Source organism: Euleptes europaea, chromosome 6 (assembly GCF_029931775.1).
Source record: "Euleptes europaea isolate rEulEur1 chromosome 6, rEulEur1.hap1, whole genome shotgun sequence".
Classification (NCBI taxonomy): domain Eukaryota; kingdom Metazoa; phylum Chordata; class Lepidosauria; order Squamata; family Sphaerodactylidae; genus Euleptes; species Euleptes europaea.
The window spans coordinates 98,564,106-98,580,626 of NC_079317.1; the positions used below are offsets into that span (position 1 = coordinate 98,564,106).

General features: G+C 43.2%; 1 protein-coding gene across 1 annotated transcript in view; it reads right to left on the reverse strand.

Moving 5' to 3' along the window:
* Nucleotides 1–16,521, reverse strand: part of B4GALNT4 (beta-1,4-N-acetyl-galactosaminyltransferase 4) — a 203,874-nt gene that overhangs the window by 107,272 nt on the left and 80,081 nt on the right. The window lies entirely within an intron of this gene.

Below are 16,521 nucleotides of genomic sequence, written 5' to 3' on the forward strand. Positions count from 1 at the left end.
CCCCACTTCAGGTCCACAGTTAGATTGTATAATTGCCCTCACAACCAAGAAAGGATTCCCAAATCAGTCTTTCATAGTGAGTGATACTGGGGGGAAATCAGATCATGAAAAAGAAGAAGAGTTGGTTTTTATACCCCTATTTGCTCTCTAAGGAGACTCAAACCGGGTTACAATTGCCTTCCCTTCCTCTCCCCACAACAGGCACCTTGAGAGGTAGGTGGGGCTGAGAGAGTTCAGAGGGAAATGTGACTAGCCCAAGGTCACACAGCAGGCTTCATATGTAGGAATGGGGAAACCAACCCGGTTCACTGGCTTAGAGTCTGCCACTCATGTGGAGGAGTGGGAAATCAAACCCGGTTCTCCAGATTAGAGTCCACCACTCCTAATCACTACATCATGCTGAATCAAGGTAACGGTAAAGGTAGTCCCCTGTGCAAGTACTGGGTCATTAATGACCCACAGGATGACATCACATCACGATGTTTACTCGGCAGACTATCTTTATGGGGTGGGTTGCTATTGCCTTTCTCAGTCAACTACACGTTACCCCCAGCAAGCTGGGTACTCATTTCACCGACCTCAGAAGGATGGAAGGCTGAGTCAACCTTGAGCCGGCTACCTGAAACCAGCTTCCATTGGGATCAAACTCAGGTCGTGAGCAGAGCTTGGACTGCAGCACTGCAGTTTACCACTCTGTAGCACAGGGCTCTTCCTGATCATGAATTAGCAATCCATATAATTCTTCTCCTTACAGAAACTGGTATGAAACAAAGTGCCATTCTAAAAGTTTAAACACACACACCCAACACATAAGTCAAAATACCTGATGGTTCTAAAAAATCCCTTCAGACCAAGGGTCATGAACCTTATTCTGCTATCTTACACCCTTTGCAGATGGACAGTTTATAGTGCAAGAAATACAGAGCTACTCATTTAGTATTTGGAGTGCAGATATATCTTCCTTCAAAATAGGTATTCTATTGCAGGGACTTCAGCGTTTTCCTCAACCACTCTAACCACAACATTTTGTTACTGAGAAAACATTTCCTTCTTAGACACTTACAGCTATTGGGAATCCTGAGTCAAATTTTGTTGCACAAGTGTCATGGGCCTTATTTTGTATTCTGCTAGCAATCATTATTCATGACATGCTACAACCGTCCTTAATGCCCACATCATTTTAAGACTTAAAAATGTCGTCGTCCCCTCCCCGCGATTTCTTAGACTTTTTCCCCACCTCTGTGTGGCACTGAAGTATATATTGCCTTTAACTTCAAGCACGGTAACTGGTTAGTTATTTACATTATCTATTTTTATTCTTATTTTTATTGCACCTAGTGTGACATTGCTCAAGGCCTGTAGGCTAAATGAACAGTATCATTAAATTCTTAAAGAGGTATTGCTTTTGAAAGGGAAGTGGCAAACAAGGCTCCTTTCAAACAAAGTTTTGCCATGCATTAGCAAGTTGCTTTACGTTTTATTTTTAATTTTTACAAAATCTTGGAAGATTGCACTATGACCAGGCGAGGCAAAGCTATAAAACAAAGGACACTGGATATGGAGCGCCAAAAAGACCTAGAGAACGCACCAACTTTCCTGTCAGCAGAACAGTCCAGATATGTAGCCTCTCCTGCCGCCTACCTCTCCCAATTAGAGATCTTTAGATATAGGAAAGCATCCACCCTTGCCAGATGCCAAAGCTCTTCCCTTGGCGGTTGTGGATGGGAGATACCGAAAGGTTCCCCTGGAGGACAGGGTATGTCCCTGTGCTTTAAAGGAAATTGAAACAGCAGAGCATGTCCTACTGTGCTGTCCTTTATATCAAGAGGTTCGTTCTAAGTTTATCTCTCCCTGGCTTAGTCGGCATTCCAGCCATTCAGGTCAGGAGCAAACTAAAATATTGCTGATAGACGAAAACCCACAGGTTACAGCAGGAACGGCTAAGTTTTGTGCAGCAGCCTGTAGAATCCGCCAGACGCTGCTGAGAACACCGGCGTGTCAATAATTTTAATGGGTAATTTATATAGTTTGCAAAGAGTCCAAACAACTTTTTTTTCTTTTTTTTACTATTTGTATTAACCTGTGGGTAGAGCGTAACACTAAGGGTTTTAATGGTAAATTGTGAAGAGCTGTGCTGGTCTATGACTGTTTTTAATAAAGACTGGAAGATTGCACACATCTCCTTCTCCAGTCCTGGAATGCGCTTTTTTTTTTTTTAAATCAGGGAAGAAAAGTGGCGAACGCAGTTCTTCTGCAGACAGGCCCCCAACCCTGTGAGCAAGACAGCCCCAGAGAAAAAGGGGAGGAGATGAACGAGTTAAGCAACTATGCATATCCAGCAACAAGCTGAGGAAGCCTGGGCAAATAAATTCTGTTCCTCTTATTACTGGATAACTGTAAAGCTCTAAATAAACAATGTTGCTTTACCTTAACAGACACTAAAAGACAAGGCCATGAAGGTAAAAAGCTAATGAGATGGGGGCTGTCCAGTGTATTCCGCAGGGTGCTTTGTACATGACTAACTGCTAGCTGGGCAAAAGCTGTGGGTGTGTACTCAGTGCAATTAATTCCTGGCTCTGGGGGAACGAGTTCATACCCTTGAGGCTAAGGTTACTGACTTGCAGAAGCTGACAGAAGTTGTGCAGATGAGACTTTTAGGGACCTACTGGAGTATCCCACTCCCATGTTTTTTTTTTTTAAGGTTTATTTTTTATAATTGAAGGGATACAAAAAGGTCCTATGTTGACAGCTCCTATTGGAGAGAATGAAGGTCTTGGGGCAGGAGGGAGTAAGGCTAAGGAGGCAGGGAAATGATCCCTTGGAAGATCTGTGACAGGTGTATTGATTTTGCAAGGGCACAGGTTATAGACATTACATGCTGCGTAGATAGGCTGGTAGATAGTGTGGGGGAGAAGCCAGCGGCTGTGGTGCACACAGTCACCAATGATGTTGGGAAGTGTAGTTGTGTGGTGCTGGGGGTGGGGAAATGACCCTCCATGCCCGTACTGTTGCTAAAAGAATTATATTACAACACTGGAAAGATAAATGCCCACCTCCAGTAATCCAGTGGATTGGGGAGGGGCTGTGGCACAGTTGGTAGAGCATCTGGATACTTCTTGGGCTGGAGACTTGTTGTTATTTGCTGAGCGTAGCACTCTTTGGGGGGCATACCAGGAGAGGCAGCCCCACAGAAACGTAGGTCCCAGACCATTTATGGCTTTAAAGGTTAGTACCAGCGCCTGTGTAGAACGAGTTACAGTAGTCTAGCCTGGAGGTGACTGTTGCATGGATCACTGTGGCTAAGTCCAGATGAGACAGGTATGGCGCCAGCTTTCTAGCCTGGCGGAGGTGGAAAAAAGCCACCTTGGCTACAGCTGTGACCTACGCCTCCACTGACAAGGAAGCATCCAGATTGTGCTGATGTTATTGCAGCCCATCAAGAGATGGGAGCTGCTGCACCAGCTCCCCCCTGCAACTCAGCCACAGGACCTCCATCTTCAATTGATTCAATTTCAGTTGACTCTGTTTCAACCATTTTGTCACTGCATCCAAACACCTGGCCAGTGTGTCTGCAATGGTTGGCCGTACATCAGCAGATATAGTTGGGTGTCATCAGCATATTGATGGCAACCCAGCCCCAAACTCCTAACTAGCTAGGCGAGGGGGTGCATATAGATGTTAAACCACATAGGGGAGAGGATCGCTCCCTGAGGGACTCCATGCACCAAGGGGTATTGTGGTGATACCTTCTCCCCAAGTGCTACCCTCTGTCCCCAACCACGGAGAAAGTAGCACAGCCACTCAATTCCAATGTTGGCAAGGCGGTGGTCTAACAGATCATAATTGACCATGTCGAACACTGCTGTAAGATCTAATAGGATCAGCAGCACTGACCCGCCTTGATCCAGATGCCAACAGAGATTGTCTGTGAGGGTGACCAAGACCATCTTCTTTCCATAATCAGGGCAGAAGCTGGACTGAAATGGGTCCAAGGAATAAATTCCAGGATCTCCAAGGTGGCATTCTCAGAAATGCTGCTTGTTCCACATGAAGAGCCAACTACGAGTAAAAATTAGAGGTCTCAATGTGTGGATGAGATGATGGAAGTGGTAGGAAGGGGTTTTTTTTTAGACAATGGACTTTTTTGGGGGAGGGAGCAAGCCGTCATTATACAAAAACTTTGGATGACCAGTAGGAAGAGAAATTTACAGACAGGGTGTATATTTTTTATCATAGCAAAGTGTCTCCTTACTTGAACAATAATCACAACCCCAGGTCTCTAACAATGCCAGGGCTTTGGAGGAAGAGCTGTTAGTAATGAGACTGCTTAATACTATATTAACCCATATGGAAAACAAAACAATGGCCCACAGATTGGAAATGCTCGATTTTATGTTCCAGTTGTGAAAAAAGGTGTCAGAAACTGCCAAAACTATTGGACGAGTGTGTTAATTTCTCATACGAGTAAAGTGTTGCTCAAAATCTTACAACGAACACTATAATCATACATGGAGCAAGAAATGCCAGATATTCAAGCTGGATTTAGAAAAGGAAGAGGTGATAGAGGTTGTATTGCAAACTGACATTGGTTCTGTTGGTGGAAGGGACATTAACAATTTGAGATATGCAGATAACACCACTTTACTGGCAGAAAATAGTGAAGACTTGAAATGACTACTGCAGAAAGTGACAAAGCAGGATTACAGGTGAACATCAAGAAGACAAAAATAATGACTACTAGAGAATTACACAACTTTAAGGTTGATGATAAAAAAAACTGAAATTGTGAAAGATTTCCTATTCCTTGGCTCAGTCATCAACCAAAAAGGAGACTGCAACCAAGAAATCAGAAGGAGATTGGAATAAATTGGAGGCAGCAAATAAAGAGGAAGACCCAACATGAGATGGATTGACTCAATCAAGGAAACCACGGCCTTTCGTTTGCAAGACCTGAGCAAGGCTATTAACGGCAGGACGTTTTGGAGGTCATTAATTCATACGGTTACCATAAATCAGAAGTGATTTGACAGCACTTAACACTATGAAGTGTCTATGAAGACATAGATACAGTCCCCCTGTATGTGTCTATGAAGTGCTGAATCCTAGAAGCAAACTAGCCCAACTTGGAGGGCTAATGAAAACAGCTGTATAAATTAGGAAAACCTATTTCTTGTGCCATGGGATATGGAAGATGAGAAAATAGCTGTAGGATTTACAAGTAGTTGATGATAAATTAATACTACCAGTTACGTGCTAATTAATACTCTTCGTAAGCCCAATAATCATGCAGACACTGGAGAGTACCTCTTACCCCATCATACAGTCACATAAGAATGTGGAGGGGGGAAAGAATCACAGCTCCATTCTGCAGCAATCCCTTCCCCTCTTATAAAAGTCTCCTTCATTACACTTACACTAAGCAGTTTGCTGTGGCTCATCAGTGTCATGTTTAATTACATCTAGTGCAAATGTTACATAACAGCAAGGATAAACTCTGTCCAGAGGAGGGACTGTTAAGAACTCCTTTCAACACATGGACATATGCATACAGGGACCGAGTGCATCCTGCTGCAACCCTGGCAGTGCCTCATATCTCTTGGTGCATTTATCAACCCTTCTCCTTTCTTATAGCTGCTTTCAGTGAAGGCAGGTGCTCCATTTCCTGATCTCCCACACAACAGCCGACATCCCAAACGACTTACCCCTTAGGATTTATTTGGATATCATGATGCAGTATAGAAAGTGCTATCACATTAGGTCTGCCAGACCAAAACTTAAGAAGAATAAGGGCTACCTTAAAGACTAACAAAATATCTGGCAGGGTATGAGCTTTCATGGGTCTGTGACTCACAAAAGCGCATACCCTGACAGAGATTTTGTTAGTCTTTAAGGTGCTGCTGGACTCTTGCTCTTTTCTACTGCTAAGGATCTGATGGAGAAACATAGTGGATGTCTCTCTATCACAACAGGCAAAACTGCTTCAACCAATTTCATAGGTGTTGAGCAGTGACTTGAGTTGTATGGCAGGTCCCCTCATTGTGAGGTGCAAGGTAAAGGATTGCAATCGAGGATAATGCAAAGGGTGTTACTTCTAACTAGTGCAACTAGAGTATGGACACTGGAACCTTATCACACCACTGGCACTAACAGCTCTGGCAGAACACCCAGTGAACTGGTCAGGCAGTCACACTTTAGAGCTTGTTCTCAGGTCATAGAGATCTCATTCCTCTGTGGTGCAGGGACCAACACAAAAATAGCGAGGAGTCTCTAAGAACGCAGATTATAAGCACAGTACCAGACAGAATGAAGCAAATTAGAGTACTGTCTCCACAGGAAACCTATCCCAGGGCAGGTCAAGCACAACCTTAATAAGCCAAGGTTGTTCATATAAGCCAGGGGCCTCCAATGTGGTGCCCAAAAAGCACTACGTAAAGTAAGCACGCGCAGGTGGGGCTCTTGCCCAGAAAGGCTTCTTATTCGTCATTGGAGATTTGATTGGCTTTGCTTTTTTTTAAATGTTGCCTCGGCAGTGACTGCCACCAGAGCACAAGGATCTTCACTGTGCAACTGAAGATAAGCTGCAGTAGCCATTGTATGGTGGGCTCCACCTCCTCATTCAGTCATTTTGTGGCAGCGTCCACCATGCTGTGCCAGAATTGCAAAGGCTCAGAAAGGTTGGGGACCCCTGATATAAGCAATCAACTAACTTTCTGGCTACATACATCTGGCGGGGTGGGGGGGTGGGGGGTCTGGCTGGCTGGTTCCAAGAGATAGTTAAGGTATCCTTGAAAGAGGGAGTGGTCACCTTAGCTTGAAACAAGCCACGGTGCATCCACTTCTAAATAAGCCTAACCCGGACCCAGGAAGTCTCAATAACTATCCGTCTCAAATCTTCAATTTTTGAGCGAGGTGATTGAATGGGTGGCGGCTGGAAAACGTCAGGCTTTCCTGGATGAAGCAGACTGTTAACATCCTTTCCTTAGAGCCAGTCTTGGTTGCCCTAATGGATTACCTGCACCAAGTGAGGGACAAAAGGAGTGAGACTCTGTTGATTCTCCTTGAGCTCTCAGGGGCCTTTCAAGACCACCAATTATGGTATCCTCCTGGACAGCCTTTCTGAACTGGTATTGGGAGGCATTGTTTTGCAGTGGTTCAGGTGCTGTACAGAGGGTGGGTCTTAGAAGGCAGAGCTGGGGGGGGGCTGCTGCTTGACCTTTGGGCCCCCACAAGGTTCCATCTTGTCCCCAATGCTCTTTAACACATACGTTACATCTACAGCCAGCATATTGACTGGAGTGGGTTGGAGGGACCATATAATGCAAGTCTTAGCCTAGCCACACTGGCTCCCAATCTATTTCTGGTTCAAGGTGCTGTTTTAAACCTTTAAAGCCCTATATGGTTTGGGACCAACATAGCTGAAGGATGACATAGTCACTTATGAACCTACCCAACCACTGTGGTCATCTTCAGAGGCCCTTCTTCAGGTGTTCCCACCCTCTGAGATTAGGCAGGCAGCAACCCAGGAGAGGGCCTTCTCCCTCACGGTTCCAAAACTCTGGAACTCAGTCCTCAGGGAGAACTGTCTGTCTCCATCTGCTGCCATCTTCCACCAGCAGGTGAAGACTTTTTTTGTTTGTTTGTTTCTTTTGGCATTCTTTCAGTGATCCCTCCTGTCTGCCCAATGTTTTAATTGTTTTTATATTTTTGTATGTGTGTTTTTAGCCTGGGTTTTATTTTAATGATGTGTTTTTGTTGGTTTTAAAGATGTAATTTTATTAAGTATGTTTTTAATTTGTTAACCCCCTTGGTGGCTCTTACAAAGGCCAAGTATATATTTTGTTAAATAACTAATTATAGAAAACACACTCATTTGGGTCATTCTCGTATGCAAGTAATTAAGGAGATTTCTGAAGGGGCAGAAGACTACTTCCGATCATAGCAGGATGGATGTAATCAAAAGGTCTCTTAGGGCACCTAGTCTTGGCTGGGTTGAAGCAGTCAGAGAGGAATCTTAATAGTTTATTGGCAGGAGACTTCTCTCCTGTGTAATATGAATCTCTTAGACAGAGAGCTCCCATCACTCAAGCTTACATTTACCACAACTTGAAGGGAAGGACTCAATAAATTGCTTCTGGGGGGAAGATGATGCAAATAGAGCCCTTACTCAGCCTAAGTGGATTTGAAAAGACCTCTCCACTCCATGTATTGATCCTGGCCTATGATATGGCTCAAACAAGGTACTTCTGGCCTTGAAAGCACAAGTGAGGGCCTACGGCCTGGCACTGCTGATCCGCACAAGTTTCAGATGGCACTGTCCACAGATATACCCTAAAACAGTTCGATCACAATCTTTCAGTCATAAAAGATAAACCAGTCAGAATCAAGTTTTCACATGAACATAAACTACCTGTCCATGTTTCTCAGGCCAAAGAAAGAGGGCCAAGTTCTATGAGAATGGTACTAAGTAACGATAGCAGCTTGATTTTTATATATATATATATATATATATATATATATATATATATATATATATATATATATATATATATATATATATATATGTATGTATGTATGTATGTATGTATTTAATTTTAAAATCAATTCAATGAAGTCACCAGGCACACTAAAATGTTGCATAATAACAATATAGACCCAATTTCAATTGTAATTAAAAACATACAAGAAACACCATAAAAACAATACAGCATCAAGGGAAGAATAACCTACTAGGCAGAATTAAGACATAAATACCAATACCTGCCTATCCCCAAGGATTCCTTCCTTGGTGTTGACCTGCGGACAGGAAGCCAGTTGCTAACTGTCCCAGACAGAGTTACAAGTTTTTAATCAGTCACAGGGAATGGAGATTTTCCTTCCAGACTGGTAAGCTTGCCAGGCCCCGTAGCTCCACCGGCGAGAGCTTTCCGGGGCCGTGGCTGCGACACAGATGCTCTAGCAATCTCGGCCCAAACTCTATGGTTTCCATAGAGTTTTATCCGAGATTGCCAGAGCGTCTGCATCACTTTCGGTTACCCGAAAGTGACTCGTGCGTGGGTGCGCGTGCACAGAGTGCATGCAGCCCAGTGGATCAGCAGTAGGGTTGCCAGGTCCCTCTTCGCCACCTGCGGGAGATTTTTGGGGCGGAGCCTGAGGAGGGCGGGGTTGAGGGAGGGGAGGGACTTCAATGCCGTAGAGTTCAATGTCCAAAGGGGCCATTTTTCTCCAGGTGGTCTGATCTCTATCGGCTGGAGATCAGTTGAATTAGCAGATCTCCTGCTACTACCTGGCAGTTGGCAACCCTAATCGGCGAGATTTTACCCGCCACCACCGGGCACTTGGCAACCCTACTTCCTGACCTAGCAGCCTCTATAAAGTGGTGGCCAGTGCTGGGATGGCAGCAGCAGTGGCTTCCTCACCACATTTTTAGTCTGTCCCAAAGTGATTTGCAGCTTCCTCCCCATTTTTGAAGTCAACAGCTGAGCTCCCCTCCCCTTGACTTTAAGCAAAGACCACAGCATTAGCATTCAGGCACCAGACAAAGTCCTCTTTGTGAGTGTGCCTTCTTCCTCTGTAATTAGCATGTCTGCTTGAGAAAAGGAGTATTCCTCCAACCTTTTTCTAGTAATTTTAATAATTAGTTTATTGTGTTGGTTTTTATATTATGATTTGTTATAATCTATTTTGAACTTTTTTCAAGAACACAGTATATATATTACCAACACAATAACTACAGGAAAAAGGCGTATAAAGATGACATTTTAAGCTGTTTAACTCCAGATATCTTTTTATTTCTATTGTAACATAGGGTTTCTGCAGCTCTTCCAATTATAATTTAACACCTTTGTATCTAACAAATAGCTGGCTTAAAAATCCTCCCTCCAAAAACCCCGACAGTGGCATCTGCACATGTGCAGACATGAACAACAAAACCAGAAATCAGGTGACATTTTGGGTTGCTGTTAGGGTTGCCAACCTCCAGGTAATCCAACAAAAATAAAGGCTCAGTGCTGTTAGGATAATTGGAGCAACCCAAAACAGCACTCAATAATAATTATGAAATTAGAGTGATACAAGTATCAAACAAAAAAAAAATTGTTTGATGCTTGTATCTAGTTGTACTTCAATTTGTACATAATATTTTGTATATATTTGTTAATTTCACTTTTGCACTTTTATAAAATTCACTCTGATTTCATAATTATTGTCGAAGGCTTTCACGGTCAGAGTTCATTGGTTCTTGTAGGTTATCCGGGCTGTGTGACCGTGGTCTTGGTATTTTCTTTCCTGACGTTTCGCCAGCAGCTGTGGCAGGCATCTTCAGAGGAGTAACACTGAAGGACACTCCTCTGAAGATGCCTGCCACAGCTGCTGGCGAAACGTCAGGAAAGAAAATACCAAGACCACGGTCACACAGCCCAGATAACCTACAAGATTCATAATTATTACTGAGTGCTGTTTTGGGTTGCTCCAACCTCCAGGTAATAGCAGAAGATCTCCTGCTATTACCACTGATCTCCCGCCAATAGAGATCAACTGGAGAAAAACGGCTGCTTTGGCAATTGGACTCTATGGTATTGAAGTCCCTCCCCAAACCCTGCCCTCCTCAGGCTCTGCCCCAAAATACCTCCCGCCGATAGCAAAGAGGGACATGGTAACCCTAGTTGCTGTAGCAATCCAAAATGGCACACCAAACACAGCAGACAGCAGAACTGGAACAAGGGGAGGCAAGCCAGTGGCTAGAGGGGAGAAATGGGATTCCCTCTCCCCCATGAGTCCTTGTGGGTCCCTTCCCATAACAGTTATTCCTGATTCAACATTTTCCTCCCAAGCTGCACTGATTCTTTTACTCTTTTAAGCAAGTCAGGTTTATTTTTTTGCTCCACACAGCACTAAGATAACTTCCTCCCCAAAAATGATACAGACAATATTTTAAATATATCAGTTGCATACGTACGTGAACAATATATGCCCAGTCTTTGTTGTGAAGTGTACACCTAAAATCCTTTGAAATGAGCAGAAAGGACATTGAACAAACCTCGGCAGAACTGCAGGAGAAAAAGCAAAGACTGCAGCTCCCCATTAATCAAATACCCTCTCTATCTTGCCTTCATCAGTATGGAGAAGACAGAATGAAGCAGAATTTTTTTTTTCCTGCGAAAGGAGAGAAGGAGAGGCCAAGAGCATGACCAACCATTTGGATGCTTTTGTAGAGAGAAATCATACTGGCAAGGCACTTAAAAAGCAGCAATTGCCAACATAAAATTGAACCGGGTGCCACACTTTGTGAACATACCAAGCAGCAAAAACAGCTAACCAATGATTTTATACTGAAACTATAGTAAGTGTAGTAAAAAGAAAGAAGAAGAAGAAGATTTCAGATGGCAAGTGTAAATTAACCACCAGAAAGAAATGGTCTTTGGAAAACGCTGCTGGGTGATACTAAAATAATCTCTCTCTTGTTCTCAGGTAGGAATTCCAGAAGGTGACCTATCGACTAAAGCAGGGACAAAGGAGCCTTTATTTGTATAAAGGACTATATCTAAGATTGCACATTAGCTCATTTTTATATCCATACACAGGCAGACACTTCTCTCTCATTCACCCACAAACACCATCCTCATACTACCTTTGCCATTGTGTAAAGCTCTTGTCTTAACAGCAGACTACTTTGTGTTATTTATTTACTATTATGACATTCAAGTATCAGTTTACTGGGCTGAAAAAGTATTTCCAGTTCCTAAGTGGCCGTATTACGTTTTCAGGTACCAGGCCTGTGCATGGCAGTGGGATCAGATTTTTAGATGCCAGCATAAAAAAACGTTTCTGGTGCCCAGGTGTCTGGGATTTTTGAAGACCTGATTTGTTTACTTTTGAAACACAGTCTCTTCTCAGGATTTGAAAGGATCCTTTCCTTCAATTTGCTTTTCTTTTACTTGGCAAACAGCCCCAAACATCTCTTTTAAACTAAGGGTGGGGGAGAGAAGGAGACAAAATGGGACAGATGGATTTAAGCTTATGGCAATCCATTTACCATCAAGAAGTTGGTAGGTATAAAATACAGTACTTGGTATGTAAGTGACACAAAGGACTGTTTTCCATAGATGTTTAATAAGCCAAATTCCTGTCCTGCTTAACCTCATGAGATATACTTTCAGTACAACTCTTCCACTGATCTTTTGTACAGGGAGCTTTCTGTTGTACCTTTTACAGGACTGTTTGTTTACTAATAACCACCCATTCCCACCGCACTCCCTTTTGAAGCTACCAATCCTCCATCCAAATGAACAGCTTAAGGGATAAAAAAGTTTTTTCATCCTACTAGCCAGAATCTTCCAGATGAGAAAGGGGATTGATGTATCTCTCTCAGATCACTCCACTATTTCAACAAAGCACACTAGACTCTTGTACACCCTAATGATTGTATTTACTTAGTACAATAATAATCTGCGACGTATCACACTAGAAATATTACTCTCAGTCCAGCAATACCCAGCTCCTACCCACTCTAACAGCAGTAAAGAGCGAAGAGTCTACCTTATAGACTCTTGGTAACTAAAACCATATAAACTAACCCCATTCCAGCACCCGGGATTTAAGGTGTCACTTGTTCTGGATGGTGTTGCACTCCCCTTGAAGGAACACTTCTGTAATTTGGGAGTGCTCTTGGACCCAGGCCTACAGCTGGACAACAGGGTTGCCAGGTCCCCCCCAGCAACCAGTGGGGTCGGGGGGTGGGGAGATGGGAACTTAACTGCAGCAAACTTAGGCATAGTTCTCTGTCATCAGCAATGCGGCAACGTCACTTCTATTGAGCCTCAGAAGTGATGTCATCACGTTGCCAACGACCATGGCGACACTCTAGTTTTGGGGCAAAACTCTATGGTAGAAGCTGTTTTTACTATAGAGTTTTGCCCAAATACCAGAGCTTCCCCACAGTCATCGGTGATGTGATGATGTCACTTCCAGTGCACACTGGAAGTCACGTCACCATGCTGCTGACAACAGAGAACTAGGCTTAAGTTTGCTGCCAGTAAGTTCCCTCACTGGCTGGCTGAACGGTGCCAGGGGGAGGGGCTGCAAAACTGGTTAGCCACCTGTAGTCTTTCCCGGAGAGAAAAGATCTGACCACTGTGGTACGTGCCCTGGTTACATCCAGATTAGTTTGGAAACTTCCATTGGTACAGAACACTGCAGCCAGGTTGTTGACTGGAGTGTGTCATAGGGCCCACATCACTCTAGTCTTGGCCCATCTACCCTGGCTTCCAATTTGTTTCTGGGCCCAATTCAAGGTCTTGACCTTGAAAGCCCTGTATTGGTTGGGACCAACATACCTGAAGGACTGCCTAATCCTTCATGAACCTGCCTGACCGTTATGGTCATCTTAGGAGGCCCTGCTTCTTGTGCCCTCCGCCTTCTGATATTAGGCAGGTGGCAACCCAGGAGAGGGCCTTCTTATCTTGGTCATGGCACCAAGGCTCTGCAACTCTCTACCCAGGGAGATTCATCTTTACCCTTTAGTTGTTGTATTCCAAGAGCAGGCAAAGACCTTTTTGTTTCGTTTGGCATTCCCTCAATGATCCCTCCTTCTTAACCAATGTTTTTATGTTTTGTACATATTTTAACTGTTTTGTATATATTTTAACTCTGTTTTTATTTTAAACCCTTTAAAAAGTTGTTTTAATGATGTATGTTTTATATATGTGCTAGTATAATGGTTTTATAATATGTGTTTTTATTATAATGGTTTTATTATGCAATTTTATCATGTTCTTTTAAATTGTTAGCCACCTTAGTAGCCACCCTTGTCAGGGCAGAAAGGCGGGTATAGATTTTGTAAATAAAAATAAATAATATAGTAGCACTATATTTTATTTCTATACAAAGAAAGAGGGACAGGACAGCCACTGAGGCTAGCTATTTCTTTATCACTTTCCATAAAACAAACATAAAAGGAAGGTACATTGCCAAACAGGGGGGTATTAGCCTTGCCAGCATTTATAACATAAGAATTACCAATGGCAAGGGTCTCAGTCTCCAACAGCCTTACCAGTATTAGTCTTTGTGCGGCCATAACACTCAAAGAACCACAACACTCACTGCAGCAACTTCATCTATCCAACGAAGTAGGATGGGAAATCACGTTTCCCCAACTCTTTACGACAACACTTTACAGACTGCATAATGGTAAGATGCAACTTTCCTAGAACAGAAGTACTGGTATTGGCATCTGGATCCCCTGCAACAACCAAGTAACAGCTTCACATTGATAAAACTATAAAGAAATCATCTGGAAAGGGTCTTCCATTTCAGTTTTGTGGTTGGCTCAACTAGAAGCAATAAAAATAGCTATATGGGGAGGAATAACTGCAGGGATACAGAGAAAGAAAGCATTCTTTAATTCTAGGATGTGTTGGTTATCTTGTCCCTGACACTGAAAACAAAAAGAAGATGAATGCTCTCATTACTAAAGCCCCTGCCCCACTTCTCTCCCAAGCAGCAGGCAGCACATGCCTCTCCCTGTTCTGCTGTGCTAGTCCCCAGTGCAAACGCCATTAGTATTCTAGAAGCAACCTGCTCCGTCTCCCCCTTTCCCACTCCCCAACCTATCTCCTAGGAGACAGAAGCAGAAATATCATCCACACAAGGCCTGAATAACAGGAACAGGAAATTAAGTCCCAAAGTTCCCTCATCCTATTCCTAGTCATTACAGAGCCTTGACAATCCGATTTCTTTTCTCATTTTTTTTGGGCAACTGTCTGTTTCACTCAATTTCCCACTAACTCATCTCATTCCCCCTTTTAAAAATCAGTTGTGAATCTGCTCGAGATGGGGTGGATGAGAGAATCTGCAGGGCCTCAGGGTGAGGTAGGTACCATAAAATTAAAACAAATATCCATATAGGCAAGGTCAAAGTAATCAGGGCCCAAATCAGTTTTAGACTCCTTTGAGGATGGGACTGCCCTTTAAGAGACAGCCAACCAAAGACCATCAGATAGGGTTGCCAACAATACAGAGAGAAAAAAGGTCTGGTCCTTGTAACAAAGGCTTAATGTGTGGAAATGGGCAACTGAAGTTTTGCATGGCACAGTGGCAAACAGCCACCTGGTGAATAACATCCCATTATGCTTCTGTAAAAGGGGCTGGGCAGTTTTTCTCCAGGTTGTTGGCAACCCTATCTTCAGAACTGAGTCAGAAGAAGAAGGTGGGGGGGAAGGGGGGAAGATATATATCAGAGCAAGGTTTATGATGTTGCATATTCATTAACATATTATCCAGTAAACTTTCTGCAGACTCATAACCAAAGCCTACTAAGGGTGCATCCAAACCAATCTCTACAGTGGCATACTTTCAATATTTTCTAGATGCAAATAGGGATATACCGCTATCCTTACACCAGCTAAGCTGCCCCCAATTACAAATTGCTAAAGTACAGGTTCTACTCTGTTATAAACCTTTATTCCACAGCACTCTGCACTGCTTTAAAAGCCACAAGGATGTTTTATCTTTAGAAAAATTTAATTCCACAAAAACATAATTGATGTACAATCTGTTATTATCAACAGTTTGAGATGAGAGTTGCCAGCATGTGAAATGCCAGAATATGACCACATACTTCACTGTTCGTATATTTATAAGCATGTGTATTAGAGACAAGACACATTTACTTCCCACTCGGGGCCAAACTACCCGTTACAATGGATTTCAATGACTGGCGGTGCAATCCTAAACAGACGTACACCCTTCTAAATCCACTGGGTTTAGGACTACACTGTGGATCTCCCAACTTAAAAAGCAGCCAAGAGAAGGATGATATAGATTTGCATTGCAACCCCAGGGAAGCAGAAAGGTAACTGTTCTCACATGTACCCCAACCCTCCAGCACACATGTTACTTTTAGCCCCGGTAGGAAAAATATATAGGCACTGTCTCTTTTCTCCCTACTGGGACAAAAAGCAAGCTGGGTGGAGGTCAATTGAGAAAATACTGTTGGGGATCAGAGTTAACTACACCCCTTTTGGAGGGACACAGCCCCAATCCATATTTTCCCCCCCCACACACATACAAACAGTTGCTTTTTAAGGCAAAACTACACATCGGGGGATCAGATCAAGGACCGCCAACTGAAAATGGAGTTTGGTCCTCATTAATTTAGCTCCTAGAGACTTTCAGAAGGATGTTGAATCCGGAAGAATAACAATTCTAGCAGCACACTAACAAAATTTTAATAAAGAATATCTCAAAGGCAAAAACTGAGACAAAACAGGACAGTACTTTACCAGGGTCAAGAACCAGCAAATTGGGACTATCTCCAATGAAAAACAACAGTTGAATCACTGATAATCACCAATTCGCCAGTGGTGAGCAGAAATTTAATCCTGGCACCTGTGAAGGAAAGCCTCCAGTCAGGTCCCACCACAAGAGTAACACATTTTTCACAAAAGCTGCCAGCAACAAAAGGAAGCGGAGTATGCCTCTTTAAAAAATGCAACCAAGCTGCTCTTGTGCTGTTGTGGGCTGGAG